The sequence below is a fragment of the Polypterus senegalus genome, chromosome 11 (assembly GCF_016835505.1).
Source record: "Polypterus senegalus isolate Bchr_013 chromosome 11, ASM1683550v1, whole genome shotgun sequence".
NCBI lineage: Eukaryota > Metazoa > Chordata > Cladistia > Polypteriformes > Polypteridae > Polypterus > Polypterus senegalus.
The window spans coordinates 72,656,700-72,684,654 of record NC_053164.1 but is presented as its reverse complement, the minus strand read 5'-3'; the positions used below and the strand labels follow the sequence as shown (position 1 = coordinate 72,684,654).

Below are 27,955 nucleotides of genomic sequence, written 5' to 3'. Positions count from 1 at the left end.
AACATACAGTATCTAGATATTAACCTTTGCCACTGGGGCTGGGTGGTCTTTTGCTCTTGGAACCCCAAAGGGTTTATTTTCTTTGTGTACGTGCCAGCTGGTATTTTTCATTACCTCACCTTCATAGCCATTTAATATGTCTATTGTCATTTGTAAAGCACTTTGAGGTGCACTACTGTTTAAAAATATGTTCTATAAATAATGTTATTTCTGTATTTTGTAACTAAATGCCATTCTTGTCCTGGGTTTGCTCAGTTAATTTCAGACTTGATGTGTAATATCTGCCTATACTGTAATTTGCATAGTTCTTCTGTTATATAATATAAGCTTAAGATAACTAAAAAAATATAATAATAATAATAATAATATGGCAAGCAGCCTTAATTCAGGTTGTTCATAAGAAATGTAGCATGTGGTAGAACTACATAATAAACAAAAATAGCAATGTCAAATATTTGGAATATTAAAAGGTGTGATTCAACTTAAAATGTTTAAAGCCTAAATATTCTCAATTGTAATATGTTTGTTTATTGACTGAATTATGTTTGAAAGTTTGAACTGTTTGAAATTTGTCATATTTAACTTTCTGAGAGAGGCTTGAATCTCCGATAATAAACAAAATATCAAAAACATTATCATATTTGTGATCAGCAACGTCGAAATAGCATAAAGCCACACTCCACACGTCTATATTACCAATTGGCATCTTTTCAAAATTTTGCAAAAAGAAATAACTTTGACCTCTCAGGATCCCCTGGGGTCAGCTGACATGAAATACACAACTTACATACCAGTACTTCTGATCATTAACTCTTTATCATATGGGTGTAATTTCCTACACAAAATATGGTTCCAAAATGCCCTACAAATTTGGGGTGTTTCGATCTAGAAGGACAGAAATAGGAGGGAACTCAATATCAAGATGATCTGAACGGTATATCATATATAGGGGTTTTCAGGTACCTGTGAGTCAGGATGCGCCAGGAAAATAAAAATCTGAAGTGGTTTCAAAGAGTACATAATTAATTCTTATGAATACAATAATAATAATAAGGATGGCTTTGGTTGATTCTAAGCCTAAAAAGTTTAGATTATGACATTTCAGTAAATTGATGTATATCATTTATAATAATAAATATTACATCCAGGATTTGTTCTTTGCTTCAGTTTATTGTGCTGAAATACACCCCAACATCCTTGGGTTCTGTGATTGAAAAGGCAGGTAAAGAATATGGGTAATAACATACTGATACTTCATTAAACTATTTTATAGCTCTTTCATACTTCTGGTTCCTTAGCAGGGTCATTTGAACCATGAGCCTATGGTGGCTGTAGTAGGCACAGTGTACAATGTTATTCCATTGCAAAGCATATTTATACATACTCCCTCACTATAAATAGCCTATTTATAGTTATCAATCAGCGTAACATTTGTGAAGAAACCAAAGTACTTCAAAAAATGCACAGGGAGAATGTACAAACCCAACACAGTGCCCCTGCTAGGGTAAGAGTTGTAGAGTTGTGATGCAGCACTGTTAATTATTGTGTGACTGTGTGAATATAATAATAATAATAATAATAATAATAATAATAATAATAATAATAATAATAAGTGAGAATTAGATATTCATCCATGTAGACGTCTAGCCTTGAGGGTTAATCTGGTTATCAGAATTTCAATTTTGCGGCCAGATTAGCTATAAAACACAGAACAGCCAGAGATTGAGAGAGAGAGAGAGAGAGAGAGAGAGAGAGAGAGAGAGAGAGAGAGAGAGAGAGGGCATCCTGTTCATTGATTTAGAGACTTGAGAGAGAGAGAGAGAGAAAGAGAGGGGAGAAAGAGAGAGAAAGAGAGAGAGAGAGAGAGAGAGAGAGGCAAAAGGCTGTAAATGGGATGTGTATGGAATAAAAAAAAGTGAGAAAAGCTGAGCCGGAGTGGGAGAGGGGCTAACCTGCTTGTACAGCAGCCCCGGCGACGAAAAATCTACCCTAGCGGATATTTTTCTCGTAATCCCTACACGAACAGAAAAAAATGAGGTGCAAAAGCAGGAACAAATTTGAATAGTGCTAATGTTAAACGAATTATAAAGGTAAGCCAAAGGAATGACCCTACTTCGGCTTTTTGGGGGATTTTTTTACCGATAAGTCATGCCTCTTTCCAGTTCGCTGTACGTGCATGCATAGAGGCCGGCCGAGGAGGGATTTATCTGGCTTTTCTATTCAGTGCAACAATGACAATGTGGGGAAGCGCATGCTACAAAGAGGAAATCAGTCCGCACTGAGCTTCTGTTTTTTTTCGTATGTTGTTTTTTGACATTGACAGCGCGGCTGCACTGCCTTCCTCGGGTGATACAGGATGTGAGAGACTACTGTACAGGGCGAAGACGGCGAAGGTGAGCTGCCCCGGTACTACTCGCACAGAAAGGGCTTGTGCATGTTGTCCCGACACGTTTTGAAACAGAAAGATTTGGCTTTTTATTTAAATTTCGAGTGTTACTGTTGAGTGCTGTCTTAAATGTAGAAAGAAAATAAATGAGGTGATAGAGATGTTTTGCGGGGCTGGTGGGGGTGTTGGTTAGGAAATCGGTTCCGTGCGCGATTTGAATTGCGAGAGCAGAGTAGCTTTTGTAACCAGTGAGTTCATAGCAGCTTAAAAAGCAGAAGTAAAAATACGTTTAAAATCGAATATGTAAAAAGAGAATGAGAACGAAGCAGAAAGTCCATAAATGTCACGAGTATAGAGAGAGAACGCAAAGTATGTACTCTCATTTCTCAACGTGTGAGTAACATACGGTACACGCGATGCGGACAGCTTCGGAGGATGCGGTCGCGCTTCTTCACGGACGCTGCCGGGGTGACGCGGATTTTCAGTCACTGGCCAGTCGCTTCGGGTACGCAGACCCGGCAATTCGAACAGAAGCCTTTAAACGTAAAGTGTCTGTAGAGCGGCAGTGCGGCTTATTAAGTGAAATGCGCCGGTGTGCGGCACCCCTTTTTAATACATACAAGCAGATAGAAGCGATCGTCATGATCAATGTCGTTTCAGACAGTAGTTATTAAAATTGCTTTATTTAGTAATAAGTGCACGATGCCGTCTGTTCTCCTTAATGTAAAGCTTGTCCGTGTTTGCAGACGACGTTTGTCGGCGCAGTCACGAAGTATTAAACCGCTGTGCACGTGTAAATGCGCGTGAGCGTGTTTATCTTGTGCACGCGCAGTTTGTAACGCGCATTGTACATCGCCGTTTGGCATCTTTCTGAGTGTGTCATCGGATAGCAGATTAAACTAAAAAGAGTCTCGTACGGGGAGGAGTTGGGAATCCGGGTTGATGGATGAGTGTGTGAGTGTGTGTGTGTTGTATTAGATGTTACTTGCTAGGTGAAAAATAAAGGTTTGGGGGCTGCAGTTAACAATTTTAAGATGTGGTAGTGTGCTGCATGGATTGGCACAATATGGACGGATGACTGTATGCATATATGTAAGAACTTGCATCTACTGTGTTTTACGAGGTCCTTTCTTCTTCATAGTGCTGAAGGTCAGACTGTAATAAAAATACAAATGGGCAAGACTCTAAGCCTGAGGTGACTGTATTATTTGAAACGTTATGATGAATATCTAGGATGAATTTTAAAGCAGCCTGCTCATTTTCTCATATTTTAGTGGGGTCACCTGCTTCTTTTAGCCCTTTTACATGTGACAGCTTTTTGTAGTGATTTTGGTCTCTTGTTTCTGGAGCATTGTAGCTGATCCAGAAGTCACTTAGTTGGAGCCATGAAGACAAGCTGTTCCTTTCTTGCTTTATTCCCAGAGAGTTAGTTGTCCATTGTCTCTGAATCTGGCTGTTTGGCTCAGTTGTCAAGGTCAAAAGTATTACTTTTGTTGACAAGAAACGTAGCACCTTCACAAGTATATGGAAAATGTTAAGAGAGCTGAAAAAAGAACAAATTGCCATTTAAAAAAATGATGTCAGAGATGTAATGAATGTAAAAGTCAAAGCACTGCTAACGTTTTTCCTAAAGATGGATACATGCCACCCTTATTCCTTATTACATGCTGTGTGCTGTCTTTGTCAGCTATCTAGTGCAATTGATTCAGTTCTTATGGTTGAAAATGAGGTAAATATGTACCAGGTGAGGACTTTAGATATGGTCATTTTTATGCTTACTTTATGCTTAATATACATTTAGCAAGTATATGCTACGCCTTTTATTATTTGGCTTTGTCTTAGATTGGTCAATGTGCAGTGCCATGCCATGCTAGTGACCAAGAGGGTGTGTTCAAAGATCAAAGTGTTCCACCATGACAAAACAAGAAACTGCTAAAACAGAAAAAAGGATTTTTGTATCAGCCACAGCTTGAGGTTTTTAAGAAGGCTTTCTCAAGTCATTAGAGGATTGAGAGCCTTGGGGCAATGACAGTTTTTTCTGCTGTCTTCATATTTCTGTACTTTACAGAGTATGTGAATGTTTTACCAGTGTGAAAAAGAAATCAAGTGTTAAAGTAAGCTCATGAATAATTTTTATGTTAAAATTTTAAATGATCCTTCCATTCATCAATCCGCCCATTTTCTATCTATCTATCTATCTATCTATCTATCTATCTATCTATCTATCTATCTATCTATCTATCTATCTATCTATCTATCTATCTATCTATCTTTCTATCTATCTATGAGGCTGTGCACTTTTTCAGGTACTTGGTGTGGCAAACGAGTAACATTAGGTGGGACATTCTGTGTCCCTTTTTGGTAGTAAGGCTTAGCAAAAACTCTAACAAAAATGGGCACATCCAATCTTTTGGTTTTAACACTTTCATCGATAACATTACTGTAAAGAGACAGTTTCTATTGGATTTAATCCAATTTATGGTGCATGCCTTACCTAAATAGATATATAAAATATATAGAGTTTTAGAAAGTAGTTACCCCCACTTTATGTTGACTGTGGAAGTGTGTGCTACAAACAATATACTGTACTAGTTAGATTCGGTATTCTGTGTTGTCAAACATCGGAAACTTGAGGTACCCTGGATAATAATGCTGATATTTAGGAAAAAAACTTTTTTTAAATTTATATTGAGATATATATTATTAATTTGTAATATTGTACATGTCTATCTATCGATTAATCCAGAAAAAGCCTGAAACAGTAAATTGCTAAACATTTAATGATTTATATGGAAGTATAAGACATGAGTAGGTTCTGAAGGCCCTCTTAAAAGTTCCTCTACTTGCATAAGAAGAAAATATTGTCTGCTGGAATGGATGACCTTGGGTATTTTCTTTGTATTATGTAAATGTAAACATATTTATGAATGATGTCTTTGAGATTGGCTTTGAATTTCATAAACTGCAATATTTTGTGTTTAGTTATTATGTATATATTTCAAGTAAATGCCATTTTTATGTAAATATTTTTCTCATTTAAACAGTCTATGGATTCACAGTATATTAGAATCTGAAGGATTTCCTTCATGTGATTTCCTCAAGGTCACAAGATTGGGTAGACCTTGAAATCTCCTACTTTATGGCACTTTTATCCTAGCATCCTTTATGTTTTCCATACAAGATCTAAAAATATTGACTTTCTCTCATCTGTCAGTTGGCTGCAAGTTTATGTTCCATTTTGTGGGGAAAAAATCTGGCAAAAAATATACTTTTCAAAATGTGTAACCTGTCTTTATCATAAAAGCCCTGAAATGAAATTTGAGATTGTGCTAGACTAGAATATATGAAAAAACAGGGAGAAATTGAAATTTATGAACACTTGATTGAACATTTATTTTGGTGTATCACATGGGCCGGGTTAACCATCATTGAATGAGTAAAATGCAAACTCATGTCAATTGTATTACCTACTCCAGAAAAGATTTTTTTGAGCCAGTTATTTTCAGAATGGGGGAGCTGAGGCATGCACAAGACAGAAAACGGTCCCTAAATGGATGCAATTAATCACAGAATAGGCTCATATCATACTCAGTTAATTATGTGTCACCAGTTAATGTAACATACAGATTACTGGGATGTGAAATGACCAGACCACAAGTCTCAGCCCTGTAGAACCATGATGTAGCAGCACAAAGCAAGACACCACTGTGCCAATATATTATACTGTGTTATATTGTTATTATTATGGTGCTACAGTGATGAATGCTACTGCCTCACAGATCCAGTGCCTTAGGTTCAAATCCTGCACCCAGTCCTTTTAGAGGTTGCATTTTCCCTAAGGTATCCCAGTTTTTATCCCAGATCCCTAAAGATGTATGCATTAGGTTAATTGGCAATTCTAAAATCACCCATGAAAGTGGATGGGTGTATGCGTGAGTAAGCTCTGTGATTCAGTATTGTCTTTCTTTAACCTGATGCTGCCAGGAGAGGCCCCAGACTCCTGTAACCCTATTTTGGATTTAGCAGGTTTAACAGTGATATATTATACATACATACATAAATTCTCAAACCTTGTCAATTGATTTCAGGACATATTATACTGTACATGTAAATTGTAAAAGATTTAAAGGTAAACTTGTTACAGTGAGTGCATCAATGACATTACCACTATAGCTTTGCAGGCTACTGGAATTCTGTTTTAGGACCAAAGGCTAAGTCAACTGTGTTTCAGAGTTTGAGTCAATCAAAATTAGGCTATTCAGTATGTTTGAAGCTAGGAGGACATTGACATGCTGTAGACACTAAATTTTATTGATCCAACCATTTTTTGACATGCTTAATCTAGTTATCTTGTAGATGATATTAATTTACTCATTTGTCCATTTGTGGCCGTTCTGCGCCGGTGGGGGGAAGGAATTGCAGGCTGCTGGCTGCTTGTCTTTATCGGCAAATTTACAGGACAAAAGACGCTGGCGGAGAGGTGCAAACGGATTTAAGGTGGGCCGGATCTACAAGTTTTTTGTAGGCTCCGGTAATTCTAGTGTTAATGCAGCTGTGGGTCAGAGGAGAAGGCGTTTTTTAAACTTTATCAGATAGAAGGCAGGTGCCGACTCTGGATGGAGCAAACGTAAAAACACATTCATGATCACTCTTAATTGACCAAATTAGTGTCACCATCACTCTAGCATACACATCTTTTAGATGTGAGGGGAAATTGTTGCTTCTAGAGAAAAGCTCATACAGACACTGGAAATGTGCAGACTTCACACAAGCAGTACCTGGACCAGGATTCTGATCCCAGGACTTAGCAATATTAATCACTGTGTAACTGGAAGACATTATATTCTATTATACCTTGACACAACACTCTCAAACCCACTTTATTGAAATAAAATTTCTCCAGGCTGAAGCCTAAGCCAGCAGCACTGGGTTCTCTGTGGGAAACACGCCATAAGATACCAATAAATTGCACGACACACATGCACACACCAGCACATTTCAGAATCACTAGTTTAACCTAACACGAATGCCTTAAAGGTTATCATTGTGGTTTTGCATACTACAGATGATGGAATCACTGTTTAAATATTAAAAGAGTTACATGTAAGTTTTCAAAATTGTGCAGAATCTGTTGTTTTATGTTATAAGTGACCCAAAAATATGCACAGATAGACAAAATAACTTTTCAACTTTTCTTGCCTGCTTTATGCTCACTTTTGCTGGCCATTTAATTTTTTTGCTTCTCATGAAAACAGATTTTTTTAAACTGGGTGTTCTGAAATTACTCCCTAAATTACATTGTATTTTTCATGTAGGTAGCTGACCCATATACGTCACCATTCAGCTTACTCTTGGCTACCCCGGCACTAAGCGGTGTCCTCTGTGACACAGTTAAGTGAGCTAATTCTCTGGTGTGCTGATTGGGTTCAAATAAAATAAACAACACTTTGCAAATAACTATATAAACAGCTCACTCTGCTTTGATGGTGTCATTATAACTTGTTTATGTTCCTTTTTAGTGGATTATGTAAAGTAGCAAGAGAATGAAATGTTTTCTTTAACTTTGTAATTCACAACAATACAATTATTACTAAGCATTGTAATTGTTAGTTGAAACTATTTATTATCATCCAGTTGCTTTTAAATTTTGCTCTTTACCGTTATACAAGAGAAAAAGGAGATGCCTACTAGAATGTTCACAGAATATTCATTTGAAAAGAGCATCACGTGGCTTTGAATTCATACTCTTATTAATGTTATATCTGACCCTTATGTTAGTTTCATATTATATTCTTTCATCATTATTTCCTTTCTATATCAATGTTTGATTAGTAAACCTTGTTGTCCATTGCTCGGATAATTGATAAACTGGGTAAAGGGAGCTTCCTTAATGTTTAAAGAAGGTGTCAGATTGTTACTTTCTATCACCACGGCTTACATCAATGATGTATATTTTTAGTAGTTTGCGTATTCTACAATTGATTAAAATTCAGAAGACCTTATTAAATAAAGAATACATGAACACTTGGTGCTTATTAAATCGTGAATGAAATCCCAGTCTTGCTTACTGCACTATGCAGCTGAACAAAGGCAAACCTGAGTAAAGAATGAAAAGCAGTGAATGATGTCATGAGCGTTGTATTTGTGTAAAATTTAGGCTTATATGATTGTAGGATGGAAATTTATCAGCAGGTGGGAGGTCATTATTTTTCATCAGCTGATGCAGGGATTGTGAGATAGCAACATGTTATCTAAGCATGCAGAATTGGTGAGCAGTTATGGTACTACTCCAGTTTTCTTGAATATTAGCTTAAACAGTCTGCATGCAGGAAAAAAAATGTCACAATCTGAGCATACAGTTTAGGGTGCTACAGGTTGGGGCCATTGCATATGTTCTTAGCATACAATGGCCATGTAATTTATCACTGAGTTATACAAATGTCAAATGATGTTTTTCCTAGCATTTCTCAGATTTCTAGCCTATAAGGAAATGGTCCCTGAACGATACTGAGAGGACTATATTTGGTGTCCGAGAAGGTCCTTTGCATGCTCTGCCAAAAACAGATCTAGACACTGCTGCCTATGGAGAGTCATTCATGAATATGGTCCAAGTGTGTGGCACAAGCTACAAAAATATAATTCTTGGTGCACAATATAAGCATACTATTCTCTCAGATTTCATGAAAATACAATGTAAATTTTCAATTTTCATCATATTGCAGTTCTGTTTAAAGCAATTGATAAAAAATTGAAAAGAATCGTGAGGGAGCAAAATAGCTTAACCTTGACATCTCAGCACATTCATTTCGCTACATTCATAAAGATTGACACTGGACTGTTAAAAGGGTATATTTTCATCATACATGTACTTTACAATGCATTGAGTACATCTTTACTTGATGACAAATCTTTATTCTGGCAGAAATAAAATAATGTATTACAACAATACAATCAGCAAAATAATATGCTATAACCAATGCTGTCATAATAGGAAGAAAATGAATTGCATGCATATGAAAATGAACTAACTGCTCCTTTAAAACTGACCAAATGAAAGGAATCTCTGTTCTTCCTGTTCTTCCTGCCTTATTTGCATCTCTTCCTGTGACAGTCTACAGATTACCTCACTAGAGATAATAGTCAATTAATAAAGCACACGTCTAGGAGTCCAGCACAAGGATAGCGTCTACTGTAGAAGATTAGCCGTCTTCTTAGAGTTTAATCCTGGTGAAAAAAAGAGCAGGAAGGAGGGAACTGCAGCTGCTCACATCATCTGTAACCAGTGAGAGAGAGACGACAAGCCTGCCTGGAGACAGGCGAAAGAGCGGAAGCTGTAGCACTTCTCTGTGAGACTGACGGCCTTTGTTTGCTTCAGGATGACAACACTTTTGAAAAAGCAAATTTAATAAGACACTCAGGGTTTGAACCCTGCCCTCTCTGAATTGGGAGGCACCAGCTCTAACTATTGTTTGTGTGTGTCTAATTTAAATATTTATTCATTCATTCAGAAACATGCCTAATCCAAATCCCAGATGGAATTTAGAAAGGCTAGCGGTGGGCACTAGGCAGAAAAGTATCCTTATTTGGTGGATGGACCTTGCAGGGATCTTCATGTATTACACAAAAACCATTTAGCATTCCAGCAGCTGAGTCTTTGGAAGTGGGAGTGCTCGAAAGATTGCTGAGATTATAGCAATGCAGGTGACGCAATATTTTAATTATTGGTTTCTCTCTGACAAGTCTTTTTGTCCTTCTCTAATTCTTATCGATCTGTCCATTCATCTATCCATTCAGTTTCTAACCTGCATGTCCAGTTCAGGATTATGAGGAACCAATTGCTATCCCCAGTATCACTTACTGTAAAGCATCTATGGACAAAGACCCAGTTCATTGCAGATCATATTCATGCACACGCCCACACTCTTTCACACTAGTCCTATTTAGAGTCAGTTATTGTTGAATGGCTGCTTGGATTGCCTACAGTTTCATCCATTAGTAATTCCTTTGCTTGTAATAACCTTAGAAATTATACAGGAATAAGAAGGTTAAACAGCCCACAGGATGAATCATTGCATCACAGGTTCAGCATCATCAACAATATGAATTGCGGGAGAAGCAGTGTTAAAAAAAGATATAAACAGAAAAATAAAAATTCATTGAGAGTCTATGAGGCATTCTGTTGTTGTGATCTTCATTAGACATATTTGATTCATTGTACCAGTGGTTTTTAAGAATGAGTGGAAAACTCTTCTGACAAAACTACAAAATATTAGTAAAGTGAAAACTTTAATGCCTACACCTAAAATAGACTAAAGACAGACTAAAATAGGTAGACTGCACATGCAAAGTGAATGAAATCATCCTGTACACATACATAAAAATTGTCCAACAATAATCAGGGGTTCATTCACTTCATCCAGTTATTCTAAACAAGTCACAGTTAACTGAGATTTGCCCAGTCTCCATGATCATATACTAGACTGATATGGTTGGGAGCATACACTGATACAGCATGTTGCTACACCCACCTCATGACAAACCACTCGAATTGGGACCCAGGTACAGCTGTGCAATGGATGACACTTCAGCACCACACTGGAACTGAGGTTTTTTTTTACAGTGGCTAGAGTACCAATCCTCACACCAACCCCTGAATTTTCCCTGTAAGTTGGAGGGCCTTCTTGCAGTGGTTGATGCAGGTTAACGTCATACCCAGGATGGAGCAACTGCAGGTTAAGGGCCTTGCTCAAGGGCCAAACAGAGTAGAGTCACTTCTGGCGTTTCTGGGATTCAAGCCGGCAACCTTCTAATTGCTAGTGCAGATCCCTAGCCTTTTAGCCACTACTCCAACCATACTAGACTGAGTCACTTCAAAAGTGGAAAAATGAATTTGTTGACATTTAATCATTTTAAAGTGTACTATTACATTACTAAAGGAAATGGATGTTTAACAAGAACAGTAACCAATGGTATAGCAGAGACGCGGCATTCCTAGGATGTATCTACTGTATTTTTGTAGTGGTTTTGGAGCATGTGTTGACAAATGCCAAGAAATAATTTCCAGTTTTACAATGCAGTGTTGTCTGAAATAGCATCCAATGTCTGTGATGGAGCCAGCTCTGTTTGGCTCTGTATGAGTCTGGTAAAGAGGCAGGAAGAATTGGGTGATCATATGAAGATGAAGCAGCTCTGTACTAAATTCATAAGCATTCTTTCATTTGGGAGAAAGTGTAGAAAAGACAAAAGGAAAATGTATGGGTCAAATAAATAAGAGTTTAATTAGAATCGTGTAAAGATTACATTAGGAGTGAAAAGTACAAGTACACATGTGCTCAGAACCGACAGACAATGTAATTATGTTAAAAACAAGATTTCCGTTTTATTATGAGAAAATCCTAGAGGCAAATAAAGACTGAATATGCAGTTCCTCTTCTCTGTAGCAGTTCATTATTGATCTTTCGTGTTGACTTTTCTTGCAGCTGCAACTATAGTGTTCCTTTTCAGCTGCGAAAACTAAAGACGGATTAGTTAACGTGAGTGTATTGTGATGGTGCAGTAGTTAGTGCAGCTACCTCAAAGCTCCAAGCTTTTGACTTCAATAATCAGTCATTAAATGTAGATTACCTATTGTGTTCACGTATGTGTTTAATTTTTCCTTTTTCTGTGAAACATATAAATGTTAGGTAAGGTAAGCTGAGAACTCTAAACTTGGATCACTTACGCACACACACAGACAAAAGAGTCGCCAGATAATTTAAATTTCATGTCTTTGGGAATGTGGCAGGGAACCCATGAGACTGTTGGGAGAATGTACACACTCCACACAGATAGTGTCTGAATGGTGCTTGTGAACTCAGGTTCCAGTGCCCTTAACGCAGCAATGCTACTATACCACATTACTATTCTCTATTGTATTACATAAAACTATGTCATTCTCAAACCCTTTTCGTCCATTTCATGGTTGTGAAGGTGCCGGAACTTATCCCAGCAACACTGGGTACAAATCAGGATACAGCCCGGGACACGGGGTGAGTCCATTGGAAGGCCCACTCACACTTATTGATTTTGTAAACATCAGTGAACCTATCCATCTCATCTTTGGGGAAGTAGGAGAAAAACTGGAATATTCACATGAAAACCCAAGCAGACTTAGGAAGGAAATTCAAATGTCATACAGGAATTATCCAGGCTTAGAATTTGAACCCAACATTGTAAATTGTAAGACAGAAGCACTAACACTGCACCACTATTTTTATATTGTATTATATCATACTAGGAAATACCTGGATCTCCAGTCGTAGAAGAAATGTTGTTCATATGCTTCTTATGAAACACAGCACTATAGCTCACCAGCCTCTTTTGTGCACTAATAGTGTGTATGACTATGTTTTTCACTTGGATTGTATGACTTCTGCTTGTGATTAAAACAATCATCAAGCCCATGCACTGTGTTTTATTTTCAGTAGATGTTACTTTGTGTTCATTTCCTATCAGCTATGCCATGTGAATGCATGACTATTATTTGCATGTTAGTTGTGCTGTGTGGCCATGTCGTCTCTTGCCATGAGAAGGACCCAGAGCCCAATTATATGGCAGAGGTAGCGTGCGCCTCCAGTTCTTTGGTCATGTATGCCTTTTTTGTGATCTTTACGTATGACTTGCATTTGCGATAAAAATGATCAGTCAGTCTGTGCAATGTAATTGACTGTCAGCAGATGTTGCCTCAGTTCTTTTTCTGTCAGCCATTCTGTTCATGCACTACTGTTTTTTCCCGTCAGCTACACTAAGTGGCCTTTTTCTTGAGAAGAATCTGATGCTCACTTGTGTGACAGAGATAGCCTGCACCTTCCATTTGTGTGTCTTGTTTTGCCTATCATGTTATAAGCTCTTGATTAAAACCAAGATGAAAGTTCAAGGCCTAGGGTTTGTGAGTTTTGGTGTGACAGACATCAATCACCAATTCATATTTAGAGAAGACAGATTAGGTTAGATTTTAGGTGGATTCAGGTCTTAGCATAAACAGTCTTTTTAGAGTTGCATGTTCTCCTAGTGTTTACTTGAATTTTTCTTTTACTGTACATCCCAAGTGTGTGTCTCTTATGTTAATTGACTTTTTTTGGCTGCTTGTGGATGAGTATGCGTGTTTATGTGAGTGCACCCTTTGAGGAATTGGTACCCAGCATTTGTTCCCACCACTGCTAGGATAGGCTTTGGTTTCCAGCGACCCTGAGCTGGAGAAGTGTGTTAGATGATGGATGGATTTATTATATCTCATTATACCTCATAATGGAAAAAGTTGCTCTTGAAAAGGATGGTTGGACAGATGATTGATATTACCTGGGGGTTGACACTAACTGATTATGCCCTCTTGGAAAAAGAGCTCCTGATCCACATAGCCTGATTTGTTTGGTAGAAGAAGTTAAAGCTTAGAAGAGCGGAGTGGTGGCTCTGAGGCTAAGGATCTGCGCGGGTATCCCAAAAGTTGCCAGTTCGATTTCCCGTCACTGCCAAAAGAGATCCAACTCTGCTTGTCCCTTGAGCCAAGCCCTTAACCTTCAGTTGCTCCATGGGTGCTGTACAATGGCATACCCTGCGCTCTGACCCCAAGGGGTATGTGAAAACTAACAAATTACTAATTTAAGAAATTGTGTAAGGTGAAATCAAAAACAATAATATTATTTAAAAAGAATACATTAATACCTCTTCGATCGTGGGGGTTGTGTTCCAGAACCCCCCGCAATAGGTGAAAATCCGCAAAGTAGAAACCATATGTTTGTATGGTTATTTTTATATATTTTAAGCCCTTAGAAACTCTCCCACACTGTTTATAAATATTGTCCACACAGTTATACAGTAAACCCTCATTTATCGCGGTTAATCCGCTCCAGACAGATAAATAAATTTCCACGAAGTAGGATTCTTTATTTTATAAATCTAATATTTTCGCAGTTAGAGCATTGAAAACCTGTTTACTATCTTCTAAATACGTTTTTTTTAACATTATTAGAGCACTCTAGACATGAAATAACACCCTTTAGTCAAAAGTTTAAACTGTGCTCCATGACAAGACAGAGATGACAGTTCTTTCTCACAATTAAAAGAATGCAAACATATCTTCCTTTTCAAAGGAGTGCGTGTCAGGAGCAGAGAATGTCAGAGAGAGAGAGAAAAGTAAACAATCAAAAATCAGTAGGGCTGTTGGACTTTTAAGTATGCAAAGCACCGCGATAAAGCAGCCGCAATGAAGGGATCAATGTGAAGGTAGTCTTTCAGCATTTTTTAGAGGAGTGTCTGTATCTTCTAAGAAAACATCCACTGTGCAAACAGCCCCTCTGCGCACACCCCTTCCATCAGGAGCAGAGAATGTCAGAGAGAGTGAGAGAGGCAGAGAAAAGCAAACAATCAAAAATCAATACGGGCTGTTAAAGCTTTTAACTGTGCGAAGCACCGCGTGCGAAGCATATCGTATATTGGTGCTGGGCGATATGACGATATATATCGTATTTCTCTTCTATCGTTTCTATCGTTTCTAACCTAATTTTATCAATTACTAAAGAAAATATTGCATTAAATAGACAAATGAATGATAATGTCTTGTCGCTATGCAATGCATACTCTACCTTTTATATAAGTGATAATCAAGAATAAAAATGAACTTTTTCGCAAAGAAACTCCATCTTGTGGTTTTGTGACAGTTCAGTTAAATGTCACTTCAAAATAAAGTTGCAAAAAAAAGTATGCAATGATATTTTTTTAAACTTTTCAGAGAATAACTGGAAACGTACTTTATTGTGGGTGGTATATCGTGATATATATTGTTATTGTGATATAAAATAATCCATATCGTGATATATGATTTTTCCATATCGCCCAGCACTATCGTATATCATTGAGGAGTTTTATTTAATACGTAATACGTGCTCTGATTGTGTAGCTTCTCAGCTATCCGCCAATAGCATCCCTTGTATGAAATCAACTGGGCAAACAAACTGAGGAAGCATGTACCATAAATGAAAAGACCCATTGTCCGCAGAAATCCGTGAACCAGCGGAAAATCCGTGATATATATTTAGATATGCTTACATTTAAAATCACATGGAGTGAAGCTGCGAAAGTCCAAGCGCGATATAGCGAGGGATCACTGCATTAACAAGAATGAAGCATGTATGCGTAACTCAAGAATATCTTGGAAATAGAAATTGTCAACACAGCTTAGTTTTGAGCTGTTTTTGGCTATGGGTTGTCACATCTTAGTATGTTCTTTTTCAGCTTCTTTGTTTTTAAAAATGTGTTCTCATTGATATTAATTTGTATATACTGACTATAATAATGGCATCCTTTCAGGCCAAAATTCTGTCCTTTGGTATTAATTTCTGCATCATGTGGCTGCATGATATTAAAATCTATTGCATCTTATTATTATTATTTATTTTTTGCCCAGGAGAACTAGTCAATGACAATTTTGCTGTGATTAACAGACTTTTCTCATGGGACCATTTGTTTGAAAACAAACAACAGAGGTATTTCTAGGTTCCTGATGCCATGGCAACTACATATCGCTTGTCTGGTTAAATTTAATAATGTTTCTCATACTGTTTTTATATTTGTGCAATAAATACCTTTTAATGTAAAAGCAGTCTGGCTGTCTGTCTTGTAAAAGGTTTGAAACAACATGCTTCTTCAAAAGAAAGAAGCAGCATCCATTCATTTTGCTGCTCACTCTTCATGATGGTTATCGCTTGATGGTCTGTTTGCACAGTGAAATCGGGCCTTTTGATTTGCATAGGCTATGATCTAAATGCTCAGTGTACCGAAATGTGTTGTTGCATTCTCCATTAGTTCTTATCTCTGTTTGATGATTGTGTGTGGAAATGTCCTCTTCTGTAATACCAAAATGACAATATCATGGCAACCAAGGAAGTTATAGGTATACACTTTTTCACATTAATTATTAATCATGTTAGCAGCAGAAAGAATATAGGAGATTCAGTGCTTCTGGCCAGAACCCATATTTTCTCAGAACCCATATTTTTCATGCCAAACCCTAAACCTCTCCACTGTCCAAACCAGTTTCCAACACTATACAAACAGATAAAATCTAAGCCAGCAGCATTAAATACGAAACAGTAACCAAACCTGGAATGGATGCAATGTGTCTGTCACTCATTGACACATGTACAGACAGTAACAGTGTACTCTTTAGGAGTGGCCTGTCTATACCATGAACTTTTTGTACTGTAGTCATAAACTAGAGAACTTGGAGAACATGCAAATTATAACTAGGCTAGGGCACTTAATCTGTGTGGCGTCAGTTCTAATAATTCTTCTTGACTTTAAGCATTACTGTTAAACAGGATGTTCTATAACTGTAACACCTAGCAGATTGATTGAAAGCCCAAAGTTTGATGAAGTGATCTAAGGCTTGCTCAGTGACCCAAGAACTAGGTTTGAACCTCTGATCTTGTGTTTTCAGTCCCAGTGTCTTAGCCAATATGTACTCCTACAATCATTTTCTTATGTATTGCAGGTCTTCTGTTTGGCATTCAAATTACAGTATCAATCCTGGAATTCAATGAAACTGCAGTCAAAGCAGACTTTCTGACAGCCTTCACAGTAGTAGAAATGAAAGTGGGAGTTGCATGTCTGAACAACCTTTAAATCTCAGCTCCTTTATATAAAACGTTTGGAAAGTGTATGCTGAATATACTGCAGAGTTCATCTTAAGTGTTCAGCGGAATTCAAAGTATTCATATAATGACATCTTCCCAGTGGAAAGAGTCAAAGCATTTCAAACATTTACAAATCTAAAATGGTAATAATAATATATAAATAGAAGAAAACCCCATGCAAAATGCTGTTTTCATAAATGACAAAAAACAGGAAATGCAAAAGTAATTGAGGGCTGCAAATAAAACTGAAAGAAGGTATGTTCATTAAGTAATTAACTCTCCATCATGCTTAAAGTCCTGAGTAAGGATGCAGTTGCTCATTTTATGTTGGGTACTGTGGCTCAAGGATGACAGAAGATGAATTGGGAGAGAAAGGTAGTTAGGGTACATTTGGCAGAAATTTCAGTCATAAAGATTCCTTCAGTTCAGTTTTGCAAGAATGGATCTGACTTACTGTAATTTAAAGTTGTCCCCACTGTTTTCCTAAATGATGACAGTGGTATCTTTTGTGACAATCAGAAGAGTAGCCTTTTCCTTTTGCCATTACCTTTGTGTAAAGAAAAGCTGATTTTGTTCATTTAATTGTATGTTTGACCACTCACCATAGTAAATGTTCAGTAAATTCTCCATCCATTTGTTATGTTTAGGGAGCAATGGGGCCCTGAAACCCATTTCTGCTGTGATGGGTGCAAGGAAGCAATTAACACCTGCACTCTTTGACTCTGGGGTAGTTCTTGAGATGAGAGTTAATCAGACATGCACAACATAGCGATATGGGAGGAAATTGGAGTACCTAGGGAGAGAAAGATAACCCACTGTATGGTAGGCTAAAAAAATGGTAAAAACTCAATGGAGAGAGTGACTACACTGGAAGCTGACAGTGGCAAATCACTTTGCTGTAATGCTGCATAGTCAGTAATCAATATTTCCTTTTTAGTTTGCATATTATGCCTTTACAAAACACAGTACAAATGTAATATATGTCTAGTAGAGACCTATAAAGATCTGTGTTTGGAACTATTTGTTACATATAGACAGGTTACTATTGAAGAGCAGTCAGCATAAGTGATTTGCACCACAGTGTCTGCCTATTAGAAAATATAATGAGAAATAAAGGCAAATTAGATGCAACTATATTTTTTGTTTTCATTACTGTACTATTGGGGATCTAGAATGGGGTTAGGCAGTGTGTTGCAGTTTGTATGTCAACTCTTTGTTACTAAAGAGGGTTGATGAAACATCTGTTTTAAACTATGAGACTGACACAGCCGTAATGTTACTTAATCATTATTTCGCTACCATTAATTAATTAGATGCATGAGATCATTGACAGAGATGCCTACCTATATAGGTATTTGTCATGTGCCAGGCAGGCAATGTAACATGGTAATAATTTAAATGACCACAGATAAATAATCTTTGAGCATGGATAAGCATTTATTTAAAATTAAATAACGTCATGTAAGGTGCACTATATAATATACAGTGGAACCTCGGTTTGCGAGCATAATTCGTTCCGGAAACGTGCTCGCAGTCCAAGTTCTGGAAACGTGCTCGCAGTCCAAAGCACTCATATATCAAAGTGAATTTCCTCATAAGAAATAATGGAAACTCAGATGATTCGTTCCACAACCCAAAACTATTCATATAAAATGATTAATACAAAATATAAAGTAAAAATACATAAAAAAATTTAACCTGCACATTACCTTTAAAAAGAATCATGGCTGGTGTGAGTGAGGTTCTAAACTCTTGTGGGATTCCACCCAACGGGACGACACGCGGAAGAGCGTCTCAAAGCAATCGCAGTCTCCCAGCGCTGTAGCAAAGAAACACACACACGAACGAGACACACACACGCACACGCGAGAGTGAGACACACACACACACCCGCACACGCGAGAAGAACCATCAGTTCAGTTGTGGTCACATGACGCTTTGCAGACAAAGCGTATCCATACTACTCGAATTGCAAGACCTCGCTCGTTCATCAAGTCAAAATTTATTAAAAATTTTAGCTCGTCTTGCAACACACTCGTAAACCAAGTTACTCGCAAACCGAGGTTCCACTGTATATATCTACTATAATAGAGATAGATAGATAGATAGATAGATAGATAGATAGATAGATAGATAGATAGATAGATAGATAGATAGATAGATAGATGTTCTATACTCATATACAGTGTGTTTGTATCATAAATCTACCTATGAAGCTAGTACTGTGGCCTAGTGGCATAGGCATTACAGGGGTGCTCTTTTCAGTCACCTCCCCCACTAAACACCCCACAAAACAACTTATCATCCCACCCAACCCAAGAAAAGTAGCAGTATAATACAGAGTACGTCACTTAGGCTGCCTAAGTTGTGATTGTTAAATAAACAAATAAATAAGTAAGCAAACACCATCGTTTCAGCGACTTATACTTGCAAAAGTGCAGCAGCATGCAGCTTACAATTGTAAAAGTGCTATAAAAAGGTTGTATGGGGTCAGTAGCCATTCAGTATTCATCCAGTTTTAGCTGGTTTGTAGATTCTGACTTGTTGACCCTCTAGTCACTGAATGAGAGTCACCAAATCCTCACATTATTTAATACGTTTTGAGACAGATTTCCTAAAAAATTTAGAATTGGTTGATTTTGTATCTTCTGCTCCTCTTATCTTGGATTGTGCAGTTTAAGCCAGTCTCCCTGTCTATAAACCATGATGGCAGCAGCAGAAGCCTACAGGTATTTTGCCCCCCATCTCCACAGACAGTTTGTGCACCCCTTTGCCTGAATGACCCTGCAGTGCACTGTAAGTTTATGTATTGTCACACATACTCTTAGATGTTTTGTTCAATTCTGTAATTTATTTTGTTTTATCCAAGTCAGGAGTCTGGCGGAAATATTTCTTGTGATTTTGACTCGATGCTGGGCTTTCTTCTCCATTTATCAAGTACTGATTGAAGAAAGCTCAAAGGGTGATCATTTTTCATGTTTGTACTCATGACAACCTGGTCCCCTGCTTCTTAAGCATTTGTAACAGTTTTGTTTTATTTAGAATTCTGTTACTATCTTCTAGTAATTTTGGATGTGATTCAGGCATAAATTTTGAATAAATAAATCTGTCTTCGGTACTGTCAGTGCAGGGGACATATGTCTCAACATCTAGACCCTTTCTGTCTTTTACTACACCTGTTTACAAAAATTAACAGAAGGCTAACACTTTGGAATTCTTTAATTTTACAGTTAGCTTCAGAATGGTGCCAATATTGAAACGTTTGAAAAATATGTAGTGCTTCTAGTAGTACTTGGAAAAGTGTAGTTAGACAGGCTTGGCCCCAGCTCAGAACCGAATTAAGTGGATTTGAGAATGTTGTGACATCCAAAGTGTTATGGACAGAATTGTGTTTATGTGCATTAAAGGTTACCGTTATGTGGAATCTGTTAAACATTGGCCTTTGGATTTGACTTACCAGATTGGAAAGAAATGATGGAAAACTATTTGGATGAACTGTTTAGCATGGTTAAAACATTTAAAAATAATAGTCTGATTTTTGGGCATGCAGAGTTAATAGTCCATATTCATTATTAACAATTCCTGAACTATAACTTGAATATCACAGTATGTTCCCTCATATAAAGCAAAAGAAAATGAGTGTTGCATTTGGATTGGACACTTATGCCCTGGACACAGGAGCAACCTTCCATTTGACCTTTTATTCTTGATAGTGGACATTTGACTCAATATAGTTTCTTACATGGTTATTTAAGTGTGTCTCATTTGAATAATTCATTAAATAATTATTTTGACTAATCTCTGCATAATACATTAAAATCATGAAAAAGGTAAGCAGACAAATTCATGATGTCATATTTGTTTTATTTAAACAGATCGATGGCCTGTAAAGTTCTATATAATGCTGAGGTTCTTGTAATAGTAAACTGTCTGTAAAAACTGACAGTGATTGGTCATTATAGCCAAATACCAAATTAAATTAAGGATAACATGGTGGTCTTAGTTAACACTGTCATCCAAGTCAAAACTAGCAAACTTCATTTAATATAGTACCTTTCTGTAGCTAATATAGCACCTTTCCATAGTTGACACTTTCCAAACAAAAAGAAGTTGCTTCCATGTATTTTACTTGTGTACGGGAGCAGCCGAAAGAAGAAGAAGAAGAAGATAGGGAAAGCCCAGGCAGGTCCAGGTATTTCCTCAGTGCTATAAGTGAGATTAGGCTGGCATCCTTGGTGTAAAGTTGAATTCCTTAGAGAACTGATCATTCTCAGATACTTTACAGAGACTTCCTTGCTGAAAGAGCAGAAAGTAGAAATACACAAGGTCTAGATAGAGTAATCAGAAATCTTTGTTAAAATTGTAAGAGGACTGTAGGGGATTAAATAAGCACCCTTTTTGTTAAGTTAATATAATTACAAGAGCAAGCAAGCCACCCTGGCAGCCTGTCCTTTTTTGCATAAGTAAGCTGTAAATGAGGTTGTTGTTAAAAAGAGATTAAAATAGAGATTAAAATGGTGCCTTTTTCACTGATATTTTACATCTGCAAGTCATATTAGGGTATAAAAACACAGTGGCAAATGAGTAATCACCAAAGGCAGTGCAGGAAAATTAGAAAAGAACACAGGTTGAGGGGTCAGAGTTAAAAGGAGAAAGAAAAGGACAGTTGCAACAGGGTCATTTGGCATGGTGTGGGGTGTGACATTTCTTGCTGCTCAATCCTTTGTGTCAAAAGTGCTTGGCAGTACTTTGGAAATACAAATGAGAAGGGTGGCCCCAGGCCTTTATATTATCTCACAGCTGCTGCCCTTTAAATAATGTACAAACCTTTTGCCATTGTGCATTAGTTTTTGCACGCAAGATATACCACAATGTGCTGAAGCTAGAGAGGAAAACAAAATGATGATGGGCTACTAAATGTGAAATATCTATCTATCTATCTATCTATCTATCTATCTATCTATCTATCTATCTATCTATCTATCTATCTATCTATCTATCTATCTATCTATCTATCTATCTCACATTCAGAAATATTGCTATTCTGGCATCATTTTACACTAGTTACATAATACTATACTATAATACAACACTATAAATGATTTCCATTGTTATATGAAATATTCTATGGAAAGCCATGTAACAGAGCTAGTTTAGCATATAGTGGAGAGTAATTGTGTAAATCAAAGACAAACAGACAGAGGCATTAAAACAGTGGGATCATTCATATCACAGTCTGCTATTATGTATTAATAATATTAATAAAAAAAAAAAAACTTTTTGAGTGTCAAAATAGCAGCACAATGTTAAATTTATAAAGGTTTATTAATTGGTAGCCAAACAGATTTTGACCCTATCCCTTTTGAGAAGTGTAGCTGCAAGATGTTGCAGTCCTCACCAATTTTCTAATAACTGTCAATGAGCATTTATGATTATAATATAATATTAAAATATTATGATCCTAGAAAGAAACACCTTTAAAACTGTCTCATCAGGGAGGACGAACACACTGCATCCACTGCTGACACTCATTCTCCTTCCCAAAGGCTGTTTTATATTCACAGCACACCAGATCTTAGTTTGCCTCCAGAGGAGAGTGTTGTACTGTAGATGTTGGGTCTCTCTCAGCAGTCATTGAAAATGAAAATGACAATGTCAAGGTTATATTTTTGACATATGATGACTGAGGACTTCTGTCCTTAAGCCACAGATCTTGGGACTGTTGTGGGTGGGCAGGAGGTTCAGTTTGTGAACAGTTTCAGAAACTTAGTTTACCTCTCCTTCTTCCATTACTGTCCTGTCTTCCTTTTGAGAGAGATGGTTGGTCTCAAAATGAAATTCAGCTTCATGAATTATGTGGTACCATAAGGGGATGTTTCCCATCTGGGTTAAGTGTGGGGCACCATTTGATGAAATAGATTGCCTCAAATGAAATACTGTTTATATTGTAGCTGGTCCTGCATTAAATTCTCTTCAAGTTGTTTTTTTTCTGGCAGAACATACGCCATTGATGGTGAGGGGTCTAACTAGGCATATGTGATAAAATCAATATGCAGGCCTGTGAACATGACACATTTGCTTGCTTAGGTCAAAATTGAGATCAGCCTGCATATTAAATGGGTTGGTGGCTGCAAGGTGAAACACATAGAATAAACATGCCTTTGAGAGATTGTTCAGCTTGGGGATAAGGTTATTTTGTCCCAGGAGTAAATTATATTAGACTGATGACATTGTGGACTGCAGGCTTCTGAATATGTGTTTTATCTGTTAGTTGCTGGGGTTATTTAGGAGAAAATAAAAACAGCTGCTGGTTCCTACAAGACAACCAATACAGCTAAAAGAGGGTGGGTATGGGTGTTTATTAAGGGGATAAACAAAGGGAACAGTCAATACAAAGTGCACCTGAAAACGTTTGATGTGATACTTTGTTATGTTATAATCAAGGCCTGAGGCTAATCAATATTAACCAATTTTTGGAGTAGTGCGTCAGAAGCAGAAATGGTGGAAGTCTTTGGAGGGGTCAAAAGCTCGACCATGACGTTAAAAGTCATTGATGTGACCCAGGACAGTTTAGTCTCTCAAATATTGAGTGATTTACTTCTGAAAGTATTGCCAAAAAAAACTGCAAGCTTCTGAAAGCAGATGTGCAGTTGTCACCAAGGTGTACCCGCAGCTCTCCTGACACCAGCATTTTCAATAGGTAACTGCAAATGTTACAGATCAGACTAATGAATGGTGCTTTAGCAGGCCTATGAATCACAAATAAAACATGAAGATGGCTTGGCTCCAGGGTGATGACTGACTTACATGAAAGCCAAAGATGGTGGAACAAGCAAACTCTGAGTCACATTTTGGTATCAGCAATGCTGTGACCATAGTGATCTGTAAATTAGAGATGATGCTACTGCAGACTTTTGAGCCTCAGAGGCTTAAGTCACAGATGGAGTGACATTGGACATCTGTGAATAAATGATGGAATTTTCTGTCTTTCTGAAGTTGGCATATTACACTGAAATGGGTGCCATAGAACTCTCCTCCATTGTAACTTGATCATGTTTGAAAGTCAGATTGTATCATGCTTTGAAATGCACAGTTTAAGGTGTCACGACCTTTCCATGCTATGTTAGAGTGGTCACCATCAAACCTTTATTTTTCTGAATGATCCATTTTTTAATGCTGCAAGAACTGTTTGTGAAACTGGTTAAACAAAGTTTGAGAAGCAGGGTAGTATTTATTAACAGTGTTTAGTGGTTGACAGTATGGTTGAATTCTAGTTAATGTTGCTACTTCATGTATCCTAATAGTAAACTGTAGTTCAGTTTACTTCCCACATCCCACATGTGTAGTTAATTTGTAATTCTGAGTTATCCTGATTCCATTGGGCCCTTGTGATCCATTGTCACCAGGACCATGGTAGGTTCCTGTCTTGTATCTACACTTCTGAAATAATAGGTATCTGTATATGTTAACAAAGAAAAGAACTGGATCATCATTAGCTGATCCTCAGTACAGCCAGCCAACATGGTAGTGTGCTTTATTCATCTATGATTAAGTGCATAATCACCACTCCAACTCAGCCATTTGCCATTACATTTGTTGATGACACCACCAGTGTAAACTTGACCAGCAATAAGACAGCTTACTAAGATTTACTTACTTCCTTACACAGTGGTATCAGGACTACAATTTCTCCCTTCTTAGACTTAAGTGAGGGGCAGGCCACACTCTAATCTGTATTGGGAGGAAATCATCATCACTAGTAACCAAAAATTGGCTCTTAATATCTTGACTGTTGTCAAGAAGGCTCACCATGCCTTTACTACATAGGAAGGTCTGAATGTCACAATCCATACTCTCCAACTTATACAGGTGAAGTGTAGATTTCATTCTTATGGGTTTCATAGAATTTTGGTATGATATATCCTCTATGTATCTGTATGGTCTTTTCTCTGAGTGTTTTGGCATCTGAAAGATATACAGATGTAAATGAGTGTGGGTGTTCATTTGTTCAGTGCTGCTGCAGTAGCTTCTAGCCCTGGTGGCTATGAAATAAGATTAAATCAGTTTGGGAAATGGATTAATAGATAGCTTTGCTTGGTTCTTGAATGTTTCTTGTTATTTCTGCATACAGGATATCTAGGATTCTTGACAGCTTTATTGACCTGGGCTCAGTTACTGCCTTAGTGCAGTTGGCACATTTTATTCATGTTGGAGTGGATTTCCTCATGTGTTACTTTTTGAGAATATGTTGATCCAGTAAGGGGAGGTTAAGAGTGATCAGTAAAGGACTGATATTCATTCTTACCATACCTAATGCTGCCAGCTCTGTGGAAGTTAGAACATCATTGCTGAATCAATTTAATTTAGTTCAGGGTCAAGGGGATGAAAGCCTGAACTGGTAGCACTGAGTGCAAGACAGGAATGAAACTTGGACAAGGCATCAGGATTCATGCACACATGTACACTCACTCAATTATATTTGGCCAATTTAAAATTGCCAGTTAACCTATGAAACACATCTTAAGAATTTGGGAGACTGTGGTAAGAGTAATAAAAATCAGAAGATAGATGTACTTGATACTCAGTACATAAATTAATTATTTTGTGGTTATTACAGCCAATGGGCAAGCTGCTACAAAGTGCCAAATTGGATTAGATTCCAAGCCTGGTTACTGTGGAGTTTGCACATTCTCTACTGTGCATGTTAGCGTGGATTTTCCCCTACTGCTCTACCTTTATCTCAAGTGTAGGTATGTAAAGTGAACTGACAAATCTTAACCCCACCCCTTATGTGTATAGTGAGTGTCATTAATATTCATTGTGATGACCTGCTATCTCAACTTGTTATTACTCTTTGCTAGTCACAGTCTTTACAGCCATCTATTTTAAGAAGTGTCATTGGATGAAAGGGATGGGTGCTTCTCCTTGTCTAACTATTAGAGGTTTAACCTTTCTTGAACCCCTCCTCTGTGTATTATTGTTAAACACGTTGACAGTATCATATACATCTAAAATCTGCTGATCACTTTATATAATGTTCAGTAATGCTAATATTCAGAAAAATACAGTATGTGAGAGGATGAGAAGAGAGGCGAGATCAATTTGATCATTTCTGTACAGTTGAGGCACAGGTGGAATGCAGCAGAAATGGAAATAAAGAACTAATTTACTTCCAGATCAGTTTTTTTATTACTTAATGAAACAAGGAATAATGAGAGAACTGACTGCTAACTGAGTTGTGGGGGTGTAGTTCATAATTATTGCTTCATTTTCACTTTTCACAACCCTTCATTTTCATTTTTGTTTGTAGAGTTTGTTTGGTGTACTTTTTTTGAACTGTGATGTAATTTCCCCGAAACTCCAGTTATTTTAGGTAGATGTGAACACAGTTATATTACTCTGGAACAACCAAACTAAAACTGCTTGGAAAGGGAGGTACCAAGCGAACCTTGGAGCGGTTCGCATGCAGTATGAATGTGATCTGACAGGGGACCAATCTAACTACATGAAATATAGTGCGTTATGTATGAAATTGTTCATGCTGTCGTAGTCACACTAAGCACCTGCTGCTGGTAATTAGGGAATCTCGTTCACAGCATATTGACTTAAGGGTTAATGCAGAGCATTGAAAGGAAAAAAATGTAAAAATAAATATGCACATAGGTACAAATTTAACACAACTTGCATAAAACAACTCCCACAATTACCAGGTAATCAGTGCAAGACTTCTGAATCAGGTTTACAACCTCTCTTTCCAGTGATCGAATAGCAATTGAAACAAAAGAGGGAAGAAAAGGTGTAAATTCAGTTGTGATTGGGTCAATCAAAATACTTACATAGTGGCAAGAAACAAATATCAGTGCTTTGTGAAACTGACAATCAAACCCCCTGATCTCACACCATGAAAGGATGTACAAAGGTGGGGCATTCACTCAATGCAATCGCTTTTAACATGCATTGTGAATATAGAGGCACTAACTTCTACATACAGTATGTAGTAAATGTTAATCCAAAATGAATACTATTAATAAATCTATCTAGAGGCCCATAGGTTTCAATTAGTCTTCCAGTTGTCTGATAATAGATGTTTTTAATAAATAAAACAATTATTGAAATTGAACGGTGCAAAAACATAATGTTGACAACCCTATAGGACATATTTTTCTGGGAGTTTCCACTCAATAAACAAGTTCACTATATACCTACAGGGTGTTTATTGATATGTTTAGTTTGCTTGAAATTTTGCAGTGTCAAACACAATCAAAGAAACACAACTGAACAGTACAAATTGAAACAAAGTAATGAATCAACTGCTGATTCGAACAAAGCAAATGGACTATGAGTGTGAAAACACCTTAATTCATTCACCTTAGCTGAATATGTCTTGTAAAAACCTGAGCAGTAATGGTACAGAGTTTGAGGAGAAAGGAGAATTTGGTAATGGGTTTTATGTGTGCTTACAGCCTAGTCCCATGAAAGCAGTGTTACAATTACTGCTCCTGTTTTTAGCATTTAAAAGCTATTGACCATCCATTGCAATTATTACATGATTAGAGAGTTTTCATCATCTCTGCCATAACATGGTAGACAACATGGAAGCATTTTACGGTGTAGAGATTTCTCAAGACTGCTGTTTGTATTTTGCATATATTGCATATGATATAGACCTCAGCTGTTAAGGCTAAACAGTATTTTTTTACAGTTTTTTCTCTGCTGCAGTTTTACCTAGAAATACACATTTTTATGGTAGACCATCAACATTTTCTTTTCACCAGCTATTTCCCACTTAGCAGTACAGCAGATTAGTTTTTGAACGCAAGCTTGAAGTTTTATTTACTGTGTAGTGTAGGTAGGTAAATTCCAATATGCATATTTATTGATAATAATGAATATGTCCATG

At 37.2% G+C, this 27,955-nt stretch overlaps 1 protein-coding gene across 4 annotated transcripts in view; it reads left to right on the top strand.

The window, feature by feature from the left end:
- Positions 1–1,837: 1,837 nt before the first annotated feature.
- Positions 1,838–27,955, top strand: part of zmp:0000001168 (signal-induced proliferation-associated 1-like protein 2) — a 320,580-nt gene continuing 294,462 nt past the window's right edge. For 2 of the 4 annotated variants that reach the window (XM_039769037.1, XM_039769031.1), the window contains exon 1: positions 1,838–2,393. The gene's annotated coding sequence lies outside the window, so the exon portion shown is untranslated. The remainder of the gene's footprint in view (positions 2,394–27,955) is intronic. The other 2 variants (XM_039769032.1, XM_039769034.1) reach the window with 2 other exon arrangements.